This window comes from Heterodontus francisci, chromosome 33 (assembly GCF_036365525.1).
Source record: "Heterodontus francisci isolate sHetFra1 chromosome 33, sHetFra1.hap1, whole genome shotgun sequence".
Classification (NCBI taxonomy): domain Eukaryota; kingdom Metazoa; phylum Chordata; class Chondrichthyes; order Heterodontiformes; family Heterodontidae; genus Heterodontus; species Heterodontus francisci.
This window is the reverse complement of record NC_090403.1, coordinates 50,199,443-50,223,463: the sequence shown is the minus strand read 5'-3', so window position 1 is coordinate 50,223,463 and position 24,021 is coordinate 50,199,443. Positions and strand designations below refer to the sequence as shown.

At 46.9% G+C, this 24,021-nt stretch overlaps 15 non-coding genes across 15 annotated transcripts; all 15 read right to left on the bottom strand.

Moving 5' to 3' along the window:
- Window positions 1–519: 519 nt before the first annotated feature.
- trnac-gca (transfer RNA cysteine (anticodon GCA)) lies at window positions 520–591 on the bottom strand. Its single transcript has one exon. It is a non-coding gene; the product is annotated as a tRNA-Cys (tRNA).
- Window positions 592–2,182: 1,591 nt separating this feature from the next.
- On the bottom strand, window positions 2,183–2,254 carry trnac-gca (transfer RNA cysteine (anticodon GCA)). The gene has a single exon. It is a non-coding gene; the product is annotated as a tRNA-Cys (tRNA).
- Window positions 2,255–3,845: 1,591 nt separating this feature from the next.
- Window positions 3,846–3,917, bottom strand: trnac-gca (transfer RNA cysteine (anticodon GCA)). Its single transcript has one exon. It is a non-coding gene; the product is annotated as a tRNA-Cys (tRNA).
- A 1,591-nt stretch (window positions 3,918–5,508) lies between these two features.
- trnac-gca (transfer RNA cysteine (anticodon GCA)) lies at window positions 5,509–5,580 on the bottom strand. Its single transcript has one exon. It is a non-coding gene; the product is annotated as a tRNA-Cys (tRNA).
- A 1,591-nt stretch (window positions 5,581–7,171) lies between these two features.
- Window positions 7,172–7,243, bottom strand: trnac-gca (transfer RNA cysteine (anticodon GCA)). Its single transcript has one exon. It is a non-coding gene; the product is annotated as a tRNA-Cys (tRNA).
- A 1,591-nt stretch (window positions 7,244–8,834) lies between these two features.
- On the bottom strand, window positions 8,835–8,906 carry trnac-gca (transfer RNA cysteine (anticodon GCA)). The gene has a single exon. It is a non-coding gene; the product is annotated as a tRNA-Cys (tRNA).
- Window positions 8,907–10,497: 1,591 nt separating this feature from the next.
- trnac-gca (transfer RNA cysteine (anticodon GCA)) lies at window positions 10,498–10,569 on the bottom strand. The gene has a single exon. It is a non-coding gene; the product is annotated as a tRNA-Cys (tRNA).
- Window positions 10,570–12,160: 1,591 nt separating this feature from the next.
- trnac-gca (transfer RNA cysteine (anticodon GCA)) lies at window positions 12,161–12,232 on the bottom strand. Its single transcript has one exon. It is a non-coding gene; the product is annotated as a tRNA-Cys (tRNA).
- Window positions 12,233–13,823: 1,591 nt separating this feature from the next.
- trnac-gca (transfer RNA cysteine (anticodon GCA)) lies at window positions 13,824–13,895 on the bottom strand. Its single transcript has one exon. It is a non-coding gene; the product is annotated as a tRNA-Cys (tRNA).
- Window positions 13,896–15,486: 1,591 nt separating this feature from the next.
- On the bottom strand, window positions 15,487–15,558 carry trnac-gca (transfer RNA cysteine (anticodon GCA)). The gene has a single exon. It is a non-coding gene; the product is annotated as a tRNA-Cys (tRNA).
- A 1,591-nt stretch (window positions 15,559–17,149) lies between these two features.
- On the bottom strand, window positions 17,150–17,221 carry trnac-gca (transfer RNA cysteine (anticodon GCA)). Its single transcript has one exon. It is a non-coding gene; the product is annotated as a tRNA-Cys (tRNA).
- Window positions 17,222–18,812: 1,591 nt separating this feature from the next.
- On the bottom strand, window positions 18,813–18,884 carry trnac-gca (transfer RNA cysteine (anticodon GCA)). The gene has a single exon. It is a non-coding gene; the product is annotated as a tRNA-Cys (tRNA).
- Window positions 18,885–20,475: 1,591 nt separating this feature from the next.
- Window positions 20,476–20,547, bottom strand: trnac-gca (transfer RNA cysteine (anticodon GCA)). Its single transcript has one exon. It is a non-coding gene; the product is annotated as a tRNA-Cys (tRNA).
- Window positions 20,548–22,138: 1,591 nt separating this feature from the next.
- trnac-gca (transfer RNA cysteine (anticodon GCA)) lies at window positions 22,139–22,210 on the bottom strand. Its single transcript has one exon. It is a non-coding gene; the product is annotated as a tRNA-Cys (tRNA).
- Window positions 22,211–23,801: 1,591 nt separating this feature from the next.
- trnac-gca (transfer RNA cysteine (anticodon GCA)) lies at window positions 23,802–23,873 on the bottom strand. Its single transcript has one exon. It is a non-coding gene; the product is annotated as a tRNA-Cys (tRNA).
- Between the last annotated feature and the right edge of the window lie 148 nt (window positions 23,874–24,021).

The following is a 24,021-nucleotide window of genomic DNA, read 5'->3' as shown; positions in this document are numbered from 1 at the left end:
TTTCATCAATTGCCCCTGCAAGACAGGGATGGGGTCATTTTGAAGAAGCGATTTCACAATATCAAACTTTGCTTTCAAAAGTCTCCTCTGCGTTCTTTCTTAGCATGGCACCGCATCCTGTCTGCACACTTACTTTTACTGATTGTGTGCTCATCAAAATCATGAAAGGTTTTCAGGAGCAAATAAACAGTTGCCACTTGCATTCGGTTTGGTAAGAAGAGGACAGAGACGGAAAGTGTTTGGCAAAAGAAGGTGAGGTGACATGCGGAGCATTTCTTTGCACCGCGACTTGTTCTAATGTGGAAGGGACTGGCTGAAAGTTTGATTTGTAAATTTCAAGAGAGAATTGTATAATGACTTCAGGCGGACTAATTCACAGAGCAATGGGTGAAACGCAAAGCAGTTACGACAATGTTTTTGTGTGGTAGAGAGCAAAAGGCCATGCTCTGTGTGGCATGATCAGCTGCTGACAATGGGCAGGGAATAGCAGCAATCATAATGAGGAAGTGGTGCTGAAGAAGGTGGCACCTGGATTTGAACCAGGGACCTCTTGATCTGCAGTCAAATGCTCTCCCACTGAGCTATACCCCCACTGCAAAGGACTGCTTCTTTTAGCATCCAAAGTAAATGAGCCAAAGGATTCTTGATAGCCGCACCAGCTCCTCCATATCATTGGGGCACATCACCAGCTGGGCCCAATTTCCAGCCACCCCTGAGATGCCCCACTTCATGCACTTGGCTTCATTGCGGGCATCAGCACGTTAATATTTGGGGGAAGGTCCCGTGCTTTTTGCATAGGATTCATGGCCGCAAGTCGACTTGGAAGAAAGATGAGGCAAGTGCACTGCCATTGGAAAATTTTTGGTCGCTATTTCTCATTTGCCCTGTTTTCTTGGTGCGTGGTGTCGTGCCGGGAATATTTGCACGGGCTGCTCGTCTCTATTCATCTGCCGCCGCTCAGTGGCCACCCTTGCACCACTGAGTCAAAAGACTGTATGTTCTAGCTCCCCCACTCCAAAGATGTGTGCACACAATCCAGGCTGGCAATTCACTTCATGACTGAGGGAAGGGCAGTCAAGGAAAGAGGGTCCATTTTTCAGATCAATCCTCCAAGCAGGGCCTTGTGTGTCTTCCTAGGTGGCGGTCAATGATGGAATGGTCGAATTTAAGAAGAGCAGGGACGTTCTTCCCATTTTCCGCAGCAACATTTCTTGCGAAAAGCACAGCTTTGGCTTCTTTTGCACAATGCACTTTGCTGCATTGCAAACTCTCACTTGCTGGTCTGACTGACCAAACTCCAACTTAGCAAGATTGTGCATTGGTGGAGAGAGGACAAGTGGAGTTACTTGAGAGCTTTGAATGAGCACAGTGCAGCTGCAGAGAATGAGCAAAACTGCATTGTCTCAATTTGTACTGTCAGGGCAACAAAGGCAGCATTGGGATTTCAAGCAGAGACCTCGTGATCTGCAGTCAAGTGCTCTCCTACTGAGCTGTACCAGCCAGCTACCATGCTTGCTTTCAAGTATTTCTGGATAAAATTGTCTATGGGACTAAAAACATTGCATTTTAGGCTGCAGTAAAAACACAAAATGCTGCAAACGCTCAGTAGGTCTGCTAGCATCTGTGGAGAGAGAAGCAAAGTCAACGTTTCAGACCTGTCAACTTTCATCAATTGCCCCTGCAAGACAGGGATGGGGTCATTTTGAAGAAGCGATTTCACAATATCAAACTTTGCTTTCAAAAGTCTCCTCTGCGTTCTTTCTTAGCATGGCACCGCATCCTGTCTGCACACTTACTTTTACTGATTGTGTGCTCATCAAAATCATGAAAGGTTTTCAGGAGCAAATAAACAGTTGCCACTTGCATTCGGTTTGGTAAGAAGAGGACAGAGACGGAAAGTGTTTGGCAAAAGAAGGTGAGGTGACATGCGGAGCATTTCTTTGCACCGCGACTTGTTCTAATGTGGAAGGGACTGGCTGAAAGTTTGATTTGTAAATTTCAAGAGAGAATTGTATAATGACTTCAGGCGGACTAATTCACAGAGCAATGGGTGAAACGCAAAGCAGTTACGACAATGTTTTTGTGTGGTAGAGAGCAAAAGGCCATGCTCTGTGTGGCATGATCAGCTGCTGACAATGGGCAGGGAATAGCAGCAATCATAATGAGGAAGTGGTGCTGAAGAAGGTGGCATCTGGATTTGAACCAGGGACCTCTTGATCTGCAGTCAAATGCTCTCCCACTGAGCTATACCCCCACTGCAAAGGACTGCTTCTTTTAGCATCCAAAGTAAATGAGCCAAAGGATTCTTGATAGCCGCACCAGCTCCTCCATATCATTGGGGCACATCACCAGCTGGGCCCAATTTCCAGCCACCCCTGAGATGCCCCACTTCATGCACTTGGCTTCATTGCGGGCATCAGCACGTTAATATTTGGGGGAAGGTCCCGTGCTTTTTGCATAGGATTCATGGCCGCAAGTCGACTTGGAAGAAAGATGAGGCAAGTGCACTGCCATTGGAAAATTTTTGGTCGCTATTTCTCATTTGCCCTGTTTTCTTGGTGCGTGGTGTCGTGCCGGGAATATTTGCACGGGCTGCTCGTCTCTATTCATCTGCCGCCGCTCAGTGGCCACCCTTGCACCACTGAGTCAAAAGACTGTATGTTCTAGCTCCCCCACTCCAAAGATGTGTGCACACAATCCAGGCTGGCAATTCACTTCATGACTGAGGGAAGGGCAGTCAAGGAAAGAGGGTCCATTTTTCAGATCAATCCTCCAAGCAGGGCCTTGTGTGTCTTCCTAGGTGGCGGTCAATGATGGAATGGTCGAATTTAAGAAGAGCAGGGACGTTCTTCCCATTTTCCGCAGCAACATTTCTTGCGAAAAGCACAGCTTTGGCTTCTTTTGCACAATGCACTTTGCTGCATTGCAAACTCTCACTTGCTGGTCTGACTGACCAAACTGCAACTTAGCAAGATTGTGCATTGGTGGAGAGAGGACAAGTGGAGTTACTTGAGAGCTTTGAATGAGCACAGTGCAGCTGCAGAGAATGAGCAAAACTGCATTGTCTCAATTTGTACTGTCAGGGCAACAAAGGCAGCATTGGGATTTCAAGCAGAGACCTCGTGATCTGCAGTCAAGTGCTCTCCTACTGAGCTGTACCAGCCAGCTACCATGCTTGCTTTCAAGTATTTCTGGATAAAATTGTCTATGGGACTAAAAACATTGCATTTTAGGCTGCAGTAAAAACACAAAATGCTGCAAACGCTCAGTAGGTCTGCTAGCATCTGTGGAGAGAGAAGCAAAGTCAACGTTTCAGACCTGTCAACTTTCATCAATTGCCCCTGCAAGACAGGGATGGGGTCATTTTGAAGAAGCGATTTCACAATATCAAACTTTGCTTTCAAAAGTCTCCTCTGCGTTCTTTCTTAGCATGGCACCGCATCCTGTCTGCACACTTACTTTTACTGATTGTGTGCTCATCAAAATCATGAAAGGTTTTCAGGAGCAAATAAACAGTTGCCACTTGCATTCGGTTTGGTAAGAAGAGGACAGAGACGGAAAGTGTTTGGCAAAAGAAGGTGAGGTGACATGCGGAGCATTTCTTTGCACCGCGACTTGTTCTAATGTGGAAGGGACTGGCTGAAAGTTTGATTTGTAAATTTCAAGAGAGAATTGTATAATGACTTCAGGCGGACTAATTCACAGAGCAATGGGTGAAACGCAAAGCAGTTACGACAATGTTTTTGTGTGGTAGAGAGCAAAAGGCCATGCTCTGTGTGGCATGATCAGCTGCTGACAATGGGCAGGGAATAGCAGCAATCATAATGAGGAAGTGGTGCTGAAGAAGGTGGCATCTGGATTTGAACCAGGGACCTCTTGATCTGCAGTCAAATGCTCTCCCACTGAGCTATACCCCCACTGCAAAGGACTGCTTCTTTTAGCATCCAAAGTAAATGAGCCAAAGGATTCTTGATAGCCGCACCAGCTCCTCCATATCATTGGGGCACATCACCAGCTGGGCCCAATTTCCAGCCACCCCTGAGATGCCCCACTTCATGCACTTGGCTTCATTGCGGGCATCAGCACGTTAATATTTGGGGGAAGGTCCCGTGCTTTTTGCATAGGATTCATGGCCGCAAGTCGACTTGGAAGAAAGATGAGGCAAGTGCACTGCCATTGGAAAATTTTTGGTCGCTATTTCTCATTTGCCCTGTTTTCTTGGTGCGTGGTGTCGTGCCGGGAATATTTGCACGGGCTGCTCGTCTCTATTCATCTGCCGCCGCTCAGTGGCCACCCTTGCACCACTGAGTCAAAAGACTGTATGTTCTAGCTCCCCCACTCCAAAGATGTGTGCACACAATCCAGGCTGGCAATTCACTTCATGACTGAGGGAAGGGCAGTCAAGGAAAGAGGGTCCATTTTTCAGATCAATCCTCCAAGCAGGGCCTTGTGTGTCTTCCTAGGTGGCGGTCAATGATGGAATGGTCGAATTTAAGAAGAGCAGGGACGTTCTTCCCATTTTCCGCAGCAACATTTCTTGCGAAAAGCACAGCTTTGGCTTCTTTTGCACAATGCACTTTGCTGCATTGCAAACTCTCACTTGCTGGTCTGACTGACCAAACTCCAACTTAGCAAGATTGTGCATTGGTGGAGAGAGGACAAGTGGAGTTACTTGAGAGCTTTGAATGAGCACAGTGCAGCTGCAGAGAATGAGCAAAACTGCATTGTCTCAATTTGTACTGTCAGGGCAACAAAGGCAGCATTGGGATTTCAAGCAGAGACCTCGTGATCTGCAGTCAAGTGCTCTCCTACTGAGCTGTACCAGCCAGCTACCATGCTTGCTTTCAAGTATTTCTGGATAAAATTGTCTATGGGACTAAAAACATTGCATTTTAGGCTGCAGTAAAAACACAAAATGCTGCAAACGCTCAGTAGGTCTGCTAGCATCTGTGGAGAGAGAAGCAAAGTCAACGTTTCAGACCTGTCAACTTTCATCAATTGCCCCTGCAAGACAGGGATGGGGTCATTTTGAAGAAGCGATTTCACAATATCAAACTTTGCTTTCAAAAGTCTCCTCTGCGTTCTTTCTTAGCATGGCACCGCATCCTGTCTGCACACTTACTTTTACTGATTGTGTGCTCATCAAAATCATGAAAGGTTTTCAGGAGCAAATAAACAGTTGCCACTTGCATTCGGTTTGGTAAGAAGAGGACAGAGACGGAAAGTGTTTGGCAAAAGAAGGTGAGGTGACATGCGGAGCATTTCTTTGCACCGCGACTTGTTCTAATGTGGAAGGGACTGGCTGAAAGTTTGATTTGTAAATTTCAAGAGAGAATTGTATAATGACTTCAGGCGGACTAATTCACAGAGCAATGGGTGAAACGCAAAGCAGTTACGACAATGTTTTTGTGTGGTAGAGAGCAAAAGGCCATGCTCTGTGTGGCATGATCAGCTGCTGACAATGGGCAGGGAATAGCAGCAATCATAATGAGGAAGTGGTGCTGAAGAAGGTGGCATCTGGATTTGAACCAGGGACCTCTTGATCTGCAGTCAAATGCTCTCCCACTGAGCTATACCCCCACTGCAAAGGACTGCTTCTTTTAGCATCCAAAGTAAATGAGCCAAAGGATTCTTGATAGCCGCACCAGCTCCTCCATATCATTGGGGCACATCACCAGCTGGGCCCAATTTCCAGCCACCCCTGAGATGCCCCACTTCATGCACTTGGCTTCATTGCGGGCATCAGCACGTTAATATTTGGGGGAAGGTCCCGTGCTTTTTGCATAGGATTCATGGCCGCAAGTCGACTTGGAAGAAAGATGAGGCAAGTGCACTGCCATTGGAAAATTTTTGGTCGCTATTTCTCATTTGCCCTGTTTTCTTGGTGCGTGGTGTCGTGCCGGGAATATTTGCACGGGCTGCTCGTCTCTATTCATCTGCCGCCGCTCAGTGGCCACCCTTGCACCACTGAGTCAAAAGACTGTATGTTCTAGCTCCCCCACTCCAAAGATGTGTGCACACAATCCAGGCTGGCAATTCACTTCATGACTGAGGGAAGGGCAGTCAAGGAAAGAGGGTCCATTTTTCAGATCAATCCTCCAAGCAGGGCCTTGTGTGTCTTCCTAGGTGGCGGTCAATGATGGAATGGTCGAATTTAAGAAGAGCAGGGACGTTCTTCCCATTTTCCGCAGCAACATTTCTTGCGAAAAGCACAGCTTTGGCTTCTTTTGCACAATGCACTTTGCTGCATTGCAAACTCTCACTTGCTGGTCTGACTGACCAAACTGCAACTTAGCAAGATTGTGCATTGGTGGAGAGAGGACAAGTGGAGTTACTTGAGAGCTTTGAATGAGCACAGTGCAGCTGCAGAGAATGAGCAAAACTGCATTGTCTCAATTTGTACTGTCAGGGCAACAAAGGCAGCATTGGGATTTCAAGCAGAGACCTCGTGATCTGCAGTCAAGTGCTCTCCTACTGAGCTGTACCAGCCAGCTACCATGCTTGCTTTCAAGTATTTCTGGATAAAATTGTCTATGGGGCTAAAAACATTGCATTTTAGGCTGCAGTAAAAACACAAAATGCTGCAAACGCTCAGTAGGTCTGCTAGCATCTGTGGAGAGAGAAGCAAAGTCAACGTTTCAGACCTGTCAACTTTCATCAATTGCACCTGCAAGACAGGGATGGGGTCATTTTGAAGAAGCGATTTCACAATATCAAACTTTGCTTTCAAAAGTCTCCTCTGCGTTCTTTCTTAGCATGGCACCGCATCCTGTCTGCACACTTACTTTTACTGATTGTGTGCTCATCAAAATCATGAAAGGTTTTCAGGAGCAAATAAACAGTTGCCACTTGCATTCGGTTTGGTAAGAAGAGGACAGAGACGGAAAGTGTTTGGCAAAAGAAGGTGAGGTGACATGCGGAGCATTTCTTTGCACCGCGACTTGTTCTAATGTGGAAGGGACTGGCTGAAAGTTTGATTTGTAAATTTCAAGAGAGAATTGTATAATGACTTCAGGCGGACTAATTCACAGAGCAATGGGTGAAACGCAAAGCAGTTACGACAATGTTTTTGTGTGGTAGAGAGCAAAAGGCCATGCTCTGTGTGGCATGATCAGCTGCTGACAATGGGCAGGGAATAGCAGCAATCATAATGAGGAAGTGGTGCTGAAGAAGGTGGCACCTGGATTTGAACCAGGGACCTCCTGATCTGCAGTCAAATGCTCTCCCACTGAGCTATACCCCCACTGCAAAGGACTGCTTCTTTTAGCATCCAAAGTAAATGAGCCAAAGGATTCTTGATAGCCGCACCAGCTCCTCCATATCATTGGGGCACATCACCAGCTGGGCCCAATTTCCAGCCACCCCTGAGATGCCCCACTTCATGCACTTGGCTTCATTGCGGGCATCAGCACGTTAATATTTGGGGGAAGGTCCCGTGCTTTTTGCATAGGATTCATGGCCGCAAGTCGACTTGGAAGAAAGATGAGGCAAGTGCACTGCCATTGGAAAATTTTTGGTCGCTATTTCTCATTTGCCCTGTTTTCTTGGTGCGTGGTGTCGTGCCGGGAATATTTGCACGGGCTGCTCGTCTCTATTCATCTGCCGCCGCTCAGTGGCCACCCTTGCACCACTGAGTCAATAGACTGTATGTTCTAGCTCCCCCACTCCAAAGATGTGTGCACACAATCCAGGCTGGCAATTCACTTCATGACTGAGGGAAGGGCAGTCAAGGAAAGAGGGTCCATTTTTCAGATCAATCCTCCAAGCAGGGCCTTGTGTGTCTTCCTAGGTGGCGGTCAATGATGGAATGGTCGAATTTAAGAAGAGCAGGGACGTTCTTCCCATTTTCCGCAGCAACATTTCTTGCGAAAAGCACAGCTTTGGCTTCTTTTGCACAATGCACTTTGCTGCATTGCAAACTCTCACTTGCTGGTCTGACTGACCAAACTCCAACTTAGCAAGATTGTGCATTGGTGGAGAGAGGACAAGTGGAGTTACTTGAGAGCTTTGAATGAGCACAGTGCAGCTGCAGAGAATGAGCAAAACTGCATTGTCTCAATTTGTACTGTCAGGGCAACAAAGGCAGCATTGGGATTTCAAGCAGAGACCTCGTGATCTGCAGTCAAGTGCTCTCCTACTGAGCTGTACCAGCCAGCTACCATGCTTGCTTTCAAGTATTTCTGGATAAAATTGTCTATGGGACTAAAAACATTGCATTTTAGGCTGCAGTAAAAACACAAAATGCTGCAAACGCTCAGTAGGTCTGCTAGCATCTGTGGAGAGAGAAGCAAAGTCAACGTTTCAGACCTGTCAACTTTCATCAATTGCCCCTGCAAGACAGGGATGGGGTCATTTTGAAGAAGCGATTTCACAATATCAAACTTTGCTTTCAAAAGTCTCCTCTGCGTTCTTTCTTAGCATGGCACCGCATCCTGTCTGCACACTTACTTTTACTGATTGTGTGCTCATCAAAATCATGAAAGGTTTTCAGGAGCAAATAAACAGTTGCCACTTGCATTCGGTTTGGTAAGAAGAGGACAGAGACGGAAAGTGTTTGGCAAAAGAAGGTGAGGTGACATGCGGAGCATTTCTTTGCACCGCGACTTGTTCTAATGTGGAAGGGACTGGCTGAAAGTTTGATTTGTAAATTTCAAGAGAGAATTGTATAATGACTTCAGGCGGACTAATTCACAGAGCAATGGGTGAAACGCAAAGCAGTTACGACAATGTTTTTGTGTGGTAGAGAGCAAAAGGCCATGCTCTGTGTGGCATGATCAGCTGCTGACAATGGGCAGGGAATAGCAGCAATCATAATGAGGAAGTGGTGCTGAAGAAGGTGGCATCTGGATTTGAACCAGGGACCTCTTGATCTGCAGTCAAATGCTCTCCCACTGAGCTATACCCCCACTGCAAAGGACTGCTTCTTTTAGCATCCAAAGTAAATGAGCCAAAGGATTCTTGATAGCCGCACCAGCTCCTCCATATCATTGGGGCACATCACCAGCTGGGCCCAATTTCCAGCCACCCCTGAGATGCCCCACTTCATGCACTTGGCTTCATTGCGGGCATCAGCACGTTAATATTTGGGGGAAGGTCCCGTGCTTTTTGCATAGGATTCATGGCCGCAAGTCGACTTGGAAGAAAGATGAGGCAAGTGCACTGCCATTGGAAAATTTTTGGTCGCTATTTCTCATTTGCCCTGTTTTCTTGGTGCGTGGTGTCGTGCCGGGAATATTTGCACGGGCTGCTCGTCTCTATTCATCTGCCGCCGCTCAGTGGCCACCCTTGCACCACTGAGTCAAAAGACTGTATGTTCTAGCTCCCCCACTCCAAAGATGTGTGCACACAATCCAGGCTGGCAATTCACTTCATGACTGAGGGAAGGGCAGTCAAGGAAAGAGGGTCCATTTTTCAGATCAATCCTCCAAGCAGGGCCTTGTGTGTCTTCCTAGGTGGCGGTCAATGATGGAATGGTCGAATTTAAGAAGAGCAGGGACGTTCTTCCCATTTTCCGCAGCAACATTTCTTGCGAAAAGCACAGCTTTGGCTTCTTTTGCACAATGCACTTTGCTGCATTGCAAACTCTCACTTGCTGGTCTGACTGACCAAACTGCAACTTAGCAAGATTGTGCATTGGTGGAGAGAGGACAAGTGGAGTTACTTGAGAGCTTTGAATGAGCACAGTGCAGCTGCAGAGAATGAGCAAAACTGCATTGTCTCAATTTGTACTGTCAGGGCAACAAAGGCAGCATTGGGATTTCAAGCAGAGACCTCGTGATCTGCAGTCAAGTGCTCTCCTACTGAGCTGTACCAGCCAGCTACCATGCTTGCTTTCAAGTATTTCTGGATAAAATTGTCTATGGGGCTAAAAACATTGCATTTTAGGCTGCAGTAAAAACACAAAATGCTGCAAACGCTCAGTAGGTCTGCTAGCATCTGTGGAGAGAGAAGCAAAGTCAACGTTTCAGACCTGTCAACTTTCATCAATTGCACCTGCAAGACAGGGATGGGGTCATTTTGAAGAAGCGATTTCACAATATCAAACTTTGCTTTCAAAAGTCTCCTCTGCGTTCTTTCTTAGCATGGCACCGCATCCTGTCTGCACACTTACTTTTACTGATTGTGTGCTCATCAAAATCATGAAAGGTTTTCAGGAGCAAATAAACAGTTGCCACTTGCATTCGGTTTGGTAAGAAGAGGACAGAGACGGAAAGTGTTTGGCAAAAGAAGGTGAGGTGACATGCGGAGCATTTCTTTGCACCGCGACTTGTTCTAATGTGGAAGGGACTGGCTGAAAGTTTGATTTGTAAATTTCAAGAGAGAATTGTATAATGACTTCAGGCGGACTAATTCACAGAGCAATGGGTGAAACGCAAAGCAGTTACGACAATGTTTTTGTGTGGTAGAGAGCAAAAGGCCATGCTCTGTGTGGCATGATCAGCTGCTGACAATGGGCAGGGAATAGCAGCAATCATAATGAGGAAGTGGTGCTGAAGAAGGTGGCACCTGGATTTGAACCAGGGACCTCCTGATCTGCAGTCAAATGCTCTCCCACTGAGCTATACCCCCACTGCAAAGGACTGCTTCTTTTAGCATCCAAAGTAAATGAGCCAAAGGATTCTTGATAGCCGCACCAGCTCCTCCATATCATTGGGGCACATCACCAGCTGGGCCCAATTTCCAGCCACCCCTGAGATGCCCCACTTCATGCACTTGGCTTCATTGCGGGCATCAGCACGTTAATATTTGGGGGAAGGTCCCGTGCTTTTTGCATAGGATTCATGGCCGCAAGTCGACTTGGAAGAAAGATGAGGCAAGTGCACTGCCATTGGAAAATTTTTGGTCGCTATTTCTCATTTGCCCTGTTTTCTTGGTGCGTGGTGTCGTGCCGGGAATATTTGCACGGGCTGCTCGTCTCTATTCATCTGCCGCCGCTCAGTGGCCACCCTTGCACCACTGAGTCAATAGACTGTATGTTCTAGCTCCCCCACTCCAAAGATGTGTGCACACAATCCAGGCTGGCAATTCACTTCATGACTGAGGGAAGGGCAGTCAAGGAAAGAGGGTCCATTTTTCAGATCAATCCTCCAAGCAGGGCCTTGTGTGTCTTCCTAGGTGGCGGTCAATGATGGAATGGTCGAATTTAAGAAGAGCAGGGACGTTCTTCCCATTTTCCGCAGCAACATTTCTTGCGAAAAGCACAGCTTTGGCTTCTTTTGCACAATGCACTTTGCTGCATTGCAAACTCTCACTTGCTGGTCTGACTGACCAAACTCCAACTTAGCAAGATTGTGCATTGGTGGAGAGAGGACAAGTGGAGTTACTTGAGAGCTTTGAATGAGCACAGTGCAGCTGCAGAGAATGAGCAAAACTGCATTGTCTCAATTTGTACTGTCAGGGCAACAAAGGCAGCATTGGGATTTCAAGCAGAGACCTCGTGATCTGCAGTCAAGTGCTCTCCTACTGAGCTGTACCAGCCAGCTACCATGCTTGCTTTCAAGTATTTCTGGATAAAATTGTCTATGGGACTAAAAACATTGCATTTTAGGCTGCAGTAAAAACACAAAATGCTGCAAACGCTCAGTAGGTCTGCTAGCATCTGTGGAGAGAGAAGCAAAGTCAACGTTTCAGACCTGTCAACTTTCATCAATTGCCCCTGCAAGACAGGGATGGGGTCATTTTGAAGAAGCGATTTCACAATATCAAACTTTGCTTTCAAAAGTCTCCTCTGCGTTCTTTCTTAGCATGGCACCGCATCCTGTCTGCACACTTACTTTTACTGATTGTGTGCTCATCAAAATCATGAAAGGTTTTCAGGAGCAAATAAACAGTTGCCACTTGCATTCGGTTTGGTAAGAAGAGGACAGAGACGGAAAGTGTTTGGCAAAAGAAGGTGAGGTGACATGCGGAGCATTTCTTTGCACCGCGACTTGTTCTAATGTGGAAGGGACTGGCTGAAAGTTTGATTTGTAAATTTCAAGAGAGAATTGTATAATGACTTCAGGCGGACTAATTCACAGAGCAATGGGTGAAACGCAAAGCAGTTACGACAATGTTTTTGTGTGGTAGAGAGCAAAAGGCCATGCTCTGTGTGGCATGATCAGCTGCTGACAATGGGCAGGGAATAGCAGCAATCATAATGAGGAAGTGGTGCTGAAGAAGGGGGCACCTGGATTTGAACCAGTGACCTCTTGATCTGCAGTCAAATGCTCTCCCACTGAGCTATACCCCCACTGCAAAGGACTGCTTCTTTTAGCATCCAAAGTAAATGAGCCAAAGGATTCTTGATAGCCGCACCAGCTCCTCCATATCATTGGGGCACATCACCAGCTGGGCCCAATTTCCAGCCACCCCTGAGATGCCCCACTTCATGCACTTGGCTTCATTGCGGGCATCAGCACGTTAATATTTGGGGGAAGGTCCCGTGCTTTTTGCATAGGATTCATGGCCGCAAGTCGACTTGGAAGAAAGATGAGGCAAGTGCACTGCCATTGGAAAATTTTTGGTAGCTATTTCTCATTTGCCCTGTTTTCTTGGTGCGTGGTGTCGTGCCGGGAATATTTGCACGGGCTGCTCGTCTCTATTCATCTGCCGCCGCTCAGTGGCCACCCTTGCACCACTGAGTCAAAAGACTGTATGTTCTAGCTCCCCCACTCCAAAGATGTGTGCACACAATCCAGGCTGGCAATTCACTTCATGACTGAGGGAAGGGCAGTCAAGGAAAGAGGGTCCATTTTTCAGATCAATCCTCCAAGCAGGGCCTTGTGTGTCTTCCTAGGTGGCGGTCAATGATGGAATGGTCGAATTTAAGAAGAGCAGGGACGTTCTTCCCATTTTCCGCAGCAACATTTCTTGCGAAAAGCACAGCTTTGGCTTCTTTTGCACAATGCACTTTGCTGCATTGCAAACTCTCACTTGCTGGTCTGACTGACCAAACTGCAACTTAGCAAGATTGTGCATTGGTGGAGAGAGGACAAGTGGAGTTACTTGAGAGCTTTGAATGAGCACAGTGCAGCTGCAGAGAATGAGCAAAACTGCATTGTCTCAATTTGTACTGTCAGGGCAACAAAGGCAGCATTGGGATTTCAAGCAGAGACCTCGTGATCTGCAGTCAAGTGCTCTCCTACTGAGCTGTACCAGCCAGCTACCATGCTTGCTTTCAAGTATTTCTGGATAAAATTGTCTATGGGGCTAAAAACATTGCATTTTAGGCTGCAGTAAAAACACAAAATGCTGCAAACGCTCAGTAGGTCTGCTAGCATCTGTGGAGAGAGAAGCAAAGTCAACGTTTCAGACCTGTCAACTTTCATCAATTGCACCTGCAAGACAGGGATGGGGTCATTTTGAAGAAGCGATTTCACAATATCAAACTTTGCTTTCAAAAGTCTCCTCTGCGTTCTTTCTTAGCATGGCACCGCATCCTGTCTGCACACTTACTTTTACTGATTGTGTGCTCATCAAAATCATGAAAGGTTTTCAGGAGCAAATAAACAGTTGCCACTTGCATTCGGTTTGGTAAGAAGAGGACAGAGACGGAAAGTGTTTGGCAAAAGAAGGTGAGGTGACATGCGGAGCATTTCTTTGCACCGCGACTTGTTCTAATGTGGAAGGGACTGGCTGAAAGTTTGATTTGTAAATTTCAAGAGAGAATTGTATAATGACTTCAGGCGGACTAATTCACAGAGCAATGGGTGAAACGCAAAGCAGTTACGACAATGTTTTTGTGTGGTCGAGAGCAAAAGGCCATGCTCTGTGTGGCATGATCAGCTGCTGACAATGGGCAGGGAATAGCAGCAATCATAATGAGGAAGTGGTGCTGAAGAAGGGGGCACCTGGATTTGAACCAGGGACCTCTGGATCTGCAGTCAAATGCTCTCCCACTGAGCTATACCCCCACTGCAAAGGACTGCTTCTTTTAGCATCCAAAGTAAATGAGCCAAAGGATTCTTGATAGCCGCACCAGCTCCTCCATATCATTGGGGCACATCACCAGCTGGGCCCAATTTCCAGCCACCCCTGAGATGCCCCACTTCATGCACTTGGCTTCATTGCGGGCATCAGCACGTTAATATTTGGGGTAAGGTCCTGTGCTTTTTGCATAGGATTCATGGCCGCAAGTCGACTTGGAAGAAAGATGAGGCAAGTGCACTGCCATTGGAAAATTTTTGGTAGCTATTTCTCATTTGCCCTGTTTTCTTGGTGCGTGGTGTCGTGCCGGGAATATTTGCACGGGCTGCTCGTCTCTATTCATCTGCCGCCGCTCAGTGGCCACCCTTGCACCACTGAGTCAAAAGACTGTATGTTCTAGCTCCCCCACTCCAAAGATGTGTGCACACAATCCAGGCTGGCAATTCACTTCATGACTGAGGGAAGGGCAGTCAAGGAAAGAGGGTCCATTTTTCAGATCAATCCTCCAAGCAGGGCCTTGTGTGTCTTCCTAGGTGGCGGTCAATGATGGAATGGTCGAATTTAAGAAGAGCAGGGACGTTCTTCCCATTTTCCGCAGCAACATTTCTTGCGAAAAGCACAGCTTTGGCTTCTTTTGCACAATGCACTTTGCTGCATTGCAAACTCTCACTTGCTGGTCTGACTGACCAAACTGCAACTTAGCAAGATTGTGCATTGGTGGAGAGAGGACAAGTGGAGTTACTTGAGAGCTTTGAATGAGCACAGTGCAGCTGCAGAGAATGAGCAAAACTGCATTGTCTCAATTTGTACTGTCAGGGCAACAAAGGCAGCATTGGGATTTCAAGCAGAGACCTCGTGATCTGCAGTCAAGTGCTCTCCTACTGAGCTGTACCAGCCAGCTACCATGCTTGCTTTCAAGTATTTCTGGATAAAATTGTCTATGGGGCTAAAAACATTGCATTTTAGGCTGCAGTAAAAACACAAAATGCTGCAAACGCTCAGTAGGTCTGCTAGCATCTGTGGAGAGAGAAGCAAAGTCAACGTTTCAGACCTGTCAACTTTCATCAATTGCACCTGCAAGACAGGGATGGGGTCATTTTGAAGAAGCGATTTCACAATATCAAACTTTGCTTTCAAAAGTCTCCTCTGCGTTCTTTCTTAGCATGGCACCGCATCCTGTCTGCACACTTACTTTTACTGATTGTGTGCTCATCAAAATCATGAAAGGTTTTCAGGAGCAAATAAACAGTTGCCACTTGCATTCGGTTTGGTAAGAAGAGGACAGAGACGGAAAGTGTTTGGCAAAAGAAGGTGAGGTGACATGCGGAGCATTTCTTTGCACCGCGACTTGTTCTAATGTGGAAGGGACTGGCTCAAAGTTTGATTTGTAAATTTCAAGAGAGAATTGTATAATGACTTCAGGCGGACTAATTCACAGAGCAATGGGTGAAACGCAAAGCAGTTACGACAATGTTTTTGTGTGGTCGAGAGCAAAAGGCCATGCTCTGTGTGGCATGATCAGCTGCTGACAATGGGCAGGGAATAGCAGCAATCATAATGAGGAAGTGGTGCTGAAGAAGGGGGCACCTGGATTTGAACCAGGGACCTCTTGATCTGCAGTCAAATGCTCTCCCACTGAGCTATACCCCCACTGCAAAAGACTGCTTCTTTTAGCATCCAAAGTAAATGAGCCAAAGGATTCTTGACAGCCGCACCAGCTCCTCCATATCATTGGGGCACATCACCAGCTGGGCCCAATTTCCAGCCACCCCTGAGATGCCCCACTTCATGCACTTGGCTTCATTGCGGGCATCAGCACGTTAATATTTGGGGGAAGGTCCCGTGCTTTTTGCATAGGATTCTTGGCCGCAAGTCGACTTGGAAGAAAGATGAGGCAAGTGCACTGCCATTGGAAAATTTTTGGTAGCTATTTCTCATTTGCCCTGTTTTCTTGGTGCGTGGTGTCGTGCCGGGAATATTTGCACGGGCTGCTCGTCTCTATTCATCTGCCGCCGCTCAGTGGCCACCCTTGCACCACTGAGTCAAAAGACTGTATGTTCTAGCTCCCCCACTCCAAAGATGTGTGCACACAATCCAGGCTGGCAATTCACTTCATGACTGAGGGAAGGGCAGTCAAGGAAAGAGGGTCCATTTTTCAGATCAATCCTCCAAGCAGGGCCTTGTGTGTCTTCCTAGGTGGCGGTCAATGATGGAATGGTCGAATTTAAGAAGAGCAGGGACGTTCTTCCCATTTTCCGCAGCAACATTTCTTGCGAAAAGCTCAGCTTTGGCTTCTTTTGCACAATGCACTTTGCTGCATTGCAAACTCTCACTTGCTGGTCTGACTGACCAAACTGCAACTTAGCAAGATTGTGCATTGGTGGAGAGAGGACAAGTGGAGTTACTTGAGAGCTTTCAATGAGCACAGTGCAGCTGCAGAGAATGAGCAAAACTGCATTGTCTCAATTTGTACTGTCAGGGCAACAAAGGCAGCATTGGGATTTCAAGCAGAGACCTCGTGATCTGCAGTCAAGTGCTCTCCTACTGAGCTGTACCAGCCAGCTACCATGCTTGCTTTCAAGTATTTCTGGATAAAATTGTCTATGGGGCTAAAAACATTGCATTTTAGGCTGCAGTAAAAACACAAAATGCTGCAAACGCTCAGTAGGTCTGCTAGCATCTGTGGAGAGAGAAGCAAAGTCAACGTTTCAGACCTGTCAACTTTCATCAATTGCACCTGCAAGACAGGGATGGGGTCATTTTGAAGAAGCGATTTCACAATATCAAACTTTGCTTTCAAAAGTCTCCTCTGCGTTCTTTCTTAGCATGGCACCGCATCCTGTCTGCACACTTACTTTTACTGATTGTGTGCTCATCAAAATCATGAAAGGTTTTCAGGAGCAAATAAACAGTTGCCACTTGCATTCGGTTTGGTAAGAAGAGGACAGAGACGGAAAGTGTTTGGCAAAAGAAGGTGAGGTGACATGCGGAGCATTTCTTTGCACCGCGACTTGTTCTAATGTGGAAGGGACTGGCTGAAAGTTTGATTTGTAAATTTCAAGAGAGAATTGTATAATGACTTCAGGCGGACTAATTCACAGAGCAATGGGTGAAACGCAAAGCAGTTACGACAATGTTTTTGTGTGGTAGAGAGCAAAAGGCCATGCTCTGTGTGGCATGATCAGCTGCTGACAGTGGGCAGGGAATAGCAGCAATCATAATGTGGAAGTGGTGCTGAAGAAGGGGGCACCTGGATTTGAACCAGGGACCTCTTGATCTGCAGTCAAATGCTCTCCCACTGAGCTATACCCCCACTGCTAAGGACTGCTTCTTTTAGCATCCAAAGTAAATGAGCCAAAGGATTCTTGACAGCCGCACCAGCTCCTCCATATCATTGGGGCACATCACCAGCTGGGCCCAATTTCCAGCCACCCCTGAGATGCCCCACTTCATGCACTTGGCTTCATTGCGGGCATCAGCACGTTAATATTTGGGGGAAGGTCCCGTGCTTTTTGCATAGGATTCATGGCCGCAAGTCGACTTGGAAGAAAGATGAGGCAAGTGCACTGCCATTGGAAAATTTTTGGTAGCTATTTCACATTTGCCCTGTTTTCTTGGTGCGTGGTGTCGTGCCGGGAATATTTGCACGGGCTGCTCGTCTCTATTCATCTGCCGCCGCTCAGTGGCCACCCTTGCACCACTGAGTCAAAAGACTGTATGTTCTAGCTCCCCCACTCCAAAGATGTGTGCACACAATCCAGGCTGGCAATTCACTTCATGACTGAGGGAAGGGCAGTCAAGGAAAGAGGGTCCATTTTTCAGATCAATCCTCCAAGCAGGGCCTTGTGTGTCTTCCTAGGTGGCGGTCAATGATGGAATGGTCGAATTTAAGAAGAGCAGGGACGTTCTTCCCATTTTCCGCAGCAACATTTCTTGCGAAAAGCACAGCTTTGGCTTCTTTTGCACAATGCACTTTGCTGCATTGCAAACTCTCACTTGCTGGTCTGACTGACCAAACTGCAACTTAGCAAGATTGTGCATTGGTGGAGAGAGGACAAGTGGAGTTACTTGAGAGCTTTGAATGAGCACAGTGCAGCTGCAGAGAATGAGCAAAACTGCATTGTCTCAATTTGTACTGTCAGGGCAACAAAGGCAGCATTGGGATTTCAAGCAGAGACCTCGTGATCTGCAGTCAAGTGCTCTCCTACTGAGCTGTACCAGCCAGCTACCATGCTTGCTTTCAAGTATTTCTGGATAAAATTGTCTATGGGGCTAAAAACATTGCATTTTAGGCTGCAGTAAAAACACAAAATGCTGCAAACGCTCAGTAGGTCTGCTAGCATCTGTGGAGAGAGAAGCAAAGTCAACGTTTCAGACCTGTCAACTTTCATCAATTGCACCTGCAAGACAGGGATGGGGTCATTTTGAAGAAGCGATTTCACAATATCAAACTTTGCTTTCAAAAGTCTCCTCTGCGTTCTTTCTTAGCATGGCACCGCATCCTGTCTGCACACTTACTTTTACTGATTGTGTGCTCATCAAAATCATGAAAGGTTTTCAGGAGCAAATAAACAGTTGCCACTTGCATTCGGTTTGGTAAGAAGAGGACAGAGACGGAAAGTGTTTGGCAAAAGAAGGTGAGGTGACATGCGGAGCATTTCTTTGCACCGCGACTTGTTCTAATGTGGAAGGGACTGGCTCAAAGTTTGATTTGTAAATTTCAAGAGAGAATTGTATAATGACTTCAGGCGGACTAATTCACAGAGCAATGGGTGAAACGCAAAGCAGTTACGACAATGTTTTTGTGTGGTCGAGAGCAAAAGGCCATGCTCTGTGTGGCATGATCAGCTGCTGACAATGGGCAGGGAATAGCAGCAATCATAATGAGGAAGTGGTGCTGAAGAAGGGGGCACCTGGATTTGAACCAGGGACCTCTTGATCTGCAGTCAAATGCTCTCCCACTGAGCTATACCCCCACTGCAAAAGACTGCTTCTTTTAGCATCCAAAGTAAATGAGCCAAAGGATTCTTGACAGCCGCACCAGCTCCTCCATATCATTGGGGCACATCACCAGCTGGGCCCAATTTCCAGCCACCCCTGAGATGCCCCACTTCATGCACTTGGCTTCATTGCGGGCATCAGCACGTTAATATTTGGGGGAAGGTCCCGTGCTTTTTGCATAGGATTCATGGCCGCAAGTCGACTTGGAAGAAAGATGAGGCAAGTGCACTGCCATTGGAAAATTTTTGGTCGCTATTTCTCATTTGCCCTGTTTTCTTGGTGCGTGGTGTCGTGCTGGGAATATTTGCACGGGCTGCTCGTCTCTATTCATCTGCCGCCGCTCAGTGGCCACCCTTGCACCACTGAGTCAAAAGACTGTATGTTCTAGCTCCCCCACTCCAAAGATGTGTGCACACAATCCAGGCTGGCAATTCACTTCATGACTGAGGGAAGGGCAGTCAAGGAAAGAGGGTCAATTTTTCAGATCAATCCTCCAAGCAGGGCCTTGTGTGTCTTCCTAGGTGGCGGTCAATGATGGAATGGTCGAATTTAAGAAGAGCAGGGACGTTCTTCCCATTTTCCGCAGCAACATTTCTTGCGAAAAGCACAGCTTTGGCTTCTTTTGCACAATGCACTTTGCTGCATTGCAAACTCTCACTTGCTGGTCTGACTGACCAAACTGCAACTTAGCAAGATTGTGCATTGGTGGAGAGAGGACAAGTGGAGTTACTTGAGAGCTTTCAATGAGCACAGTGCAGCTGCAGAGAATGAGCAAAACTGCATTGTCTCAATTTGTACTGTCAGGGCAACAAAGGCAGCATTGGGATTTCAAGCAGAGACCTCGTGATCTGCAGTCAAGTGCTCTCCTACTGAGCTGTACCAGCCAGCTACCATGCTTGCTTTCAAGTATTTCTGGATAAAATTGTCTATGGGGCTAAAAACATTGCATTTTAGGCTGCAGTAAAAACACAAAATGCTGCAAACGCTCAGTAGGTCTGCTAGCATCTGTGGAGAGAGAAGCAAAGTCAACGTTTCAGACCTGTCAACTTTCATCAATTGCACCTGCAAGACAGGGATGGGGTCATTTTGAAGAAGCGATTTCACAATATCAAACTTTGCTTTCAAAAGTCTCCTCTGCGTTCTTTCTTAGCATGGCACCGCATCCTGTCTGCACACTTACTTTTACTGATTGTGTGCTCATCAAAATCATGAAAGGTTTTCAGGAGCAAATAAACAGTTGCCACTTGCATTCGGTTTGGTAAGAAGAGGACAGAGACGGAAAGTGTTTGGCAAAAGAAGGTGAGGTGACATGCGGAGCATTTCTTTGCACCGCGACTTGTTCTAATGTGGAAGGGACTGGCTGAAAGTTTGATTTGTAAATTTCAAGAGAGAATTGTATAATGACTTCAGGCGGACTAATTCACAGAGCAATGGGTGAAACGCAAAGCAGTTACGACAATGTTTTTGTGTGGTAGAGAGCAAAAGGCCATGCTCTGTGTGGCATGATCAGCTGCTGACAATGGGCAGGGAATAGCAGCAATCATAATGTGGAAGTGGTGCTGAAGAAGGGGGCACCTGGATTTGAACCAGGGACCTCTTGATCTGCAGTCAAATGCTCTCCCACTGAGCTATACCCCCACTGCAAAGGACTGCTTCTTTTAGCATCCAAAGTAAATGAGCCAAAGGATTCTTGACAGCCGCACCAGCTCCTCCATATCATTGGGGCACATCACCAGCTGGGCCCAATTTCCAGCCACCCCTGAGATGCCCCACTTCATGCACTTGGCTTCATTGCGGGCATCAGCACGTTAATATTTGGGGGAAGGTCCCGTGCTTTTTGCATAGGATTCATGGCCGCAAGTCGACTTGGAAGAAAGATGAGGCAAGTGCACTGCCATTGGAAAATTTTTGGTCGCTATTTCTCATTTGCCCTGTTTTCTTGGTGCGTGGTGTCGTGCCGGGAATATTTGCACGGGCTGCTCGTCTCTATTCATCTGCCGCCGCTCAGTGGCCACCCTTGCACCACTGAGTCAAAAGACTGTATGTTCTAGCTCCCCCACTCCAAAGATGTGAGCACACAATCCAGGCTGGCAATTCACTTCATGACTGAGGGAAGGGCAGTCAAGGAAAGAGGGTCCATTTTTCAGATCAATCCTCCAAGCAGGGCCTTGTGTGTCTTCCTAGGTGGCGGTCAATGATGGAATGGTAGAATTTAAGAAGAGCAGGGTCGTTCTTCCCATTTTCCGCAGCAACATTTCTTGCGAAAAGCACAGCTTTGGCTTCTTTTGCACAATGCACTTTGCTGCATTGCAAACTCTCACTTGCTGGTCTGACTGACCAAACTGCAACTTAGCAAGATTGTGCATTGGTGGAGAGAGGACAAGTGGAGTTACTTGAGAGCTTTGAATGAGCACAGTGCAGCTGCAGAGAATGAGCAAAACTGCATTGTCTCAATTTGTACTGTCAGGGCAACAAAGGCAGCATTGGGATTTCAAGCAGAGACCTCGTGATCTGCAGTCAAGTGCTCTCCTACTGAGCTGTACCAGCCAGCTACCATGCTTGCTTTCAAGTATTTCTGGATAAAATTGTCTATGGGGCTAAAAACATTGCATTTTAGGCTGCAGTAAAAACACAAAATGCTGCAAACGCTCAGTAGGTCTGCTAGCATCTGTGGAGAGAGAAGCAAAGTCAACGTTTCAGACCTGTCAACTTTCATCAATTGCACCTGCAAGACAGGGATGGGGTCATTTTGAAGAAGCGATTTCACAATATCAAACTTTGCTTTCAAAAGTCTCCTCTGCGTTCTTTCTTAGCATGGCACCGCATCCTGTCTGCACACTTACTTTTACTGATTGTGTGCTCATCAAAATCATGAAAGGTTTTCAGGAGCAAATAAACAGTTGCCACTTGCATTCGGTTTGGTAAGAAGAGGACAGAGACGGAAAGTGTTTGGCAAAAGAAGGTGAGGTGACATGCGGAGCATTTCTTTGCACCGCGACTTGTTCTAATGTGGAAGGGACTGGCTGAAAGTTTGATTTGTAAATTTCAAGAGAGAATTGTATAATGACTTCAGGCGGACTAATTCACAGAGCAATGGGTGAAACGCAAAGCAGTTACGACAATGTTTTTGTGTGGTAGAGAGCAAAAGGCCATGCTCTGTGTGGCATGATCAGCTGCTGACAATGGGCAGGGAATAGCAGCAATCATAATGTGGAAGTGGTGCTGAAGAAGGGGGCACCTGGATTTGAACCAGGGACCTCTTGATCTGCAGTCAAATGCTCTCCCACTGAGCTATACCCCCACTGCAAAGGACTGCTTCTTTTAGCATCCAAAGTAAATGAGCCAAAGGATTCTTGACAGCCGCACCAGCTCCTCCATATCATTGGGGCACATCACCAGCTGGGCCCAATTTCCAGCCACCCCTGAGATGCCCCACTTCATGCACTTGGCTTCATTGCGGGCATCAGCACGTTAATATTTGGGGGAAGGTCCCGTGCTTTTTGCATAGGATTCATGGCCGCAAGTCGACTTGGAAGAAAGATGAGGCAAGTGCACTGCCATTGGAAAATTTTTGGTCGCTATTTCTCATTTGCCCTGTTTTCTTGGTGCGTGGTGTCGTGCCGGGAATATTTGCACGGGCTGCTCGTCTCTATTCATCTGCCGCCGCTCAGTGGCCACCCTTGCACCACTGAGTCAAAAGACTGTATGTTCTAGCTCCCCCACTCCAAAGATGTGAGCACACAATCCAGGCTGGCAATTCACTTCATGACTGAGGGAAGGGCAGTCAAGGAAAGAGGGTCCATTTTTCAGATCAATCCTCCAAGCAGGGCCTTGTGTGTCTTCCTAGGTGGCGGTCAATGATGGAATGGTAGAATTTAAGAAGAGCAGGGTCGTTCTTCCCATTTTCCGCAGCAACATTTCTTGCGAAAAGCACAGCTTTGGCTTCTTTTGCACAATGCACTTTGCTGCATTGCAAACTCTCACTTGCTGGTCTGACTGACCAAACTGCAACTTAGCAAGATTGTGCATTGGTGGAGAGAGGACAAGTGGAGTTACTTGAGAGCTTTGAATGAGCACAGTGCAGCTGCAGAGAATGAGCAAAACTGCATTGTCTCAATTTGTACTGTCAGGGCAACAAAGGCAGCATTGGGATTTCAAGCAGAGACCTCGTGATCTGCAGTCAAGTGCTCTCCTACTGAGCTGTACCAGCCAGCTACCATGCTTGCTTTCAAGTATTTCTGGATAAAATTGTCTATGGGGCTAAAAACATTGCATTTTAGGCTGCAGTAAAAACACAAAATGCTGCAAACGCTCAGTAGGTCTGCTAGCATCTGTGGAGAGAGAAGCAAAGTCAACGTTTCAGACCTGTCAACTTTCATCAATTGCACCTGCAAGACAGGGATGGGGTCATTTTGAAGAAGCGATTTCACAATATCAAACTTTGCTTTCAAAAGTCTCCTCTGCGTTCTTTCTTAGCATGGCACCGCATCCTGTCTGCACACTTACTTTTACTGATTGTGTGCTCATCAAAATCATGAAAGGTTTTCAGGAGCAAATAAACATTTGCCACTTGCATTCGGTTTGGTAAGAAGAGGACAGAGACGGAAAGTGCTTGGCAAAAGAAGGTGAGGTGACATGCGGAGCATTTCTTTGCACCGCGACTTGTTCTAATGTGGAAGGGACTGGCTGAAAGTTTGATTTGTAAATTTCAAGAGAGAATTGTATAATGACTTCAGGTGGACTAATTCACAGAGCAATGGGTGAAACGCAAAGCAGTTACGACAATGTTTTTGTGTGGTCGAGAGCAAAAGGCCATGCTCTGTGTGGCATGATCAGCTGCTGACAATGGGCAGGGAATAGCAGCAATCATAATGAGGAAGTGGTGCTGAAGAAGGGGGCACCTGGATTTGAACCAGGGACCTCTTGATCTGCAGTCAAATGCTCTCCCACTGAGCTATACCCCCACTGCAAAGGACTGCTTCTTTTAGCATCCAAAGTAAATGAGCCAAAGGATTCTTGACAGCCGCACCAGCTCCTCCATATCATTGGGGCACATCACCAGCTGGGCCCAATTTCCAGCCACCCCTGAGATGCCCCACTTCATGCACTTGG